Source organism: Lagenorhynchus albirostris, chromosome 3 (genome assembly GCF_949774975.1).
Source record: "Lagenorhynchus albirostris chromosome 3, mLagAlb1.1, whole genome shotgun sequence".
Taxonomy (NCBI): domain Eukaryota; kingdom Metazoa; phylum Chordata; class Mammalia; order Artiodactyla; family Delphinidae; genus Lagenorhynchus; species Lagenorhynchus albirostris.
This window is the reverse complement of record NC_083097.1, coordinates 102,903,410-102,905,523: the sequence shown is the minus strand read 5'-3', so window position 1 is coordinate 102,905,523 and position 2,114 is coordinate 102,903,410.

Below are 2,114 nucleotides of genomic sequence, written 5' to 3'. Positions count from 1 at the left end.
TATAATATGTAATATAATATCAGAAATAATACAATATAATACAACCACTATCCCTAGTGCTGAGATAAAGCACCCAAGGAAGAGTTCTCTGTTCCCTCACACCCAGAACTGAGATCCACACATTTTGGAGACACATGACCTTGGTTCATTGGATGGCGGAGAAGTCTTTGCGGGGCCATGCCAGCAGAACTTGCAGGAAATCTGCTCCCTAGAGTGTTGGCGAAATCTGTACACAGGGAAGTATCTCACAAGAGGCGTTTAGCAATGGTGCTGGTCACCTGGGTGCCAAGGGAGGTTGCTGGTCACCATATACTGCAGGAGCCTGGTGAGTGAATATGCTAGAACCAGGATGCAAACCCTTCCCTTCTTCAATGTCTCTCTAGTGCCCTCTACCAACAAAGTTTAATATTGTGCCAGCTTGCAAGGAAAACTATTTAAAAGGCTCAGATCCACTTTTACCAAGTGGGCAAAAAGGATGAATTCAGAGCTGAGTAACTCAAAAAAGATAACTGTGATAATTTTTGTGAAATATACATCAAGATTTTGCTTTATCGTGTCTTGAACTTCTCATACCAACTTCTGGGAAGGATTATCCAGATGTTTCCAAAATGTGCATATTTTAGATGGTGATGGTCATATTGAAATATCAAACTCATTTTCCAGTCATAACTTTTATGTGAATGCCATGTTTTAGAGTATCAAAACATTAAATGTTGTTTCCAAAATGATTATTTAAAACCCCATTAGTGACAGTAAATAGGCACAAGGTTTTAGGGAGATGGGGATATTCTAAAATTAGATGTGGTGATGGTTGCAAATTTCTGTAAATGTACTAAAATTCATTGAATTGTACACTTAAAATTAAGGGTAAATCTTATGGTACATAAATTCTATCTCAATAAAATTGTTTTTTTTTTTTAAGTCAGACACTAATTATATGCTAAACTTTTCAAATGGAAAAATAGACAATATATATTTAAAGGTCTGAGAAGTGCTAGGTAACCTGTTTTTCCACTGCTAATTCATTTAATAGTTTTAAGACTTATCAGATATTACATGCATATCCAGTGCCTACATTTTTTCCTTTTTATAATATTTTTTCCAGAGCTCCGATATTTCATGACTTCCATAAAGCTTTTCTGACTCCTCTTGTGAATGATATACCACTTCTAATTATTTTTTCCATTAGAACATCTTTGAATGTTTTGGGAAATATTTTTAGAATATTTTGTATAATCATCTTTAATATATAGTTTGATTCCATTGGCAGCAAAATGATATTTATCATCCTAGGAACTTTCCTCTTTCTTACTCACTATTTATTCTATTGAATTTAAATAAATTTTCTGAGATGGCTGCTGAGGTTGCAGATTAGTTTTGTTTTCTTCTTGAAACAGTCTCATCTTGGAAGTTTTGTTTGTGACCTGGTGTTACTTATGGTTTTGACAACCTTGCTGCTGGAACTGGGCATCCTGAGCCCTGTTTTCTGATACTGACCTATGCCTCAGCTGAGGGATGCAGGGAGTTCATTAATTAGTTTCTTGTTTCTAGAGTGCAAGGGTTAATGACTTTGTAGAATTGCGTTCATCACTAAGTGACCATCCAACTTTTTAAAAAAATTTGAAAGTAAAATACAAAAAATGGATCCTTTTCAAGAATAAACCAATAAAGTTATTTTTTGTATTAAGTCTAGCACAGTGTCTAGAATATAGTTTGGTGTTTGATAAATGATATTTAAGTAAGGAATAAAATAACAATGTAAAATAAACTAGTAAGATTTTAATGGTGTCAGCTACATTTTATATTGAAGCAGGTGCCTCAAATGTGGGTCAATGACAAACCTTCACTTTGGGTTTACAAATAGCTGTAAATACAGAAGCCTTTTACCTTAGACACATATGACCCAGTGGGATGTAAAGTTGGAATGGAAAGTTCCTTCTTATTTTTATCATCTAAACCCTGTTAAGAAAGGGAGAGACTAATTTAAAACAATACACTCATTAAAATTTTTATACTTTGGCAAGATAAATCTGTTCTAATATCCCAAGTTTCTTTTTCCTTAACTCATCAGCTTCCCAGAAAGTTACAGGATATACTGAATTATTAAGAACTCT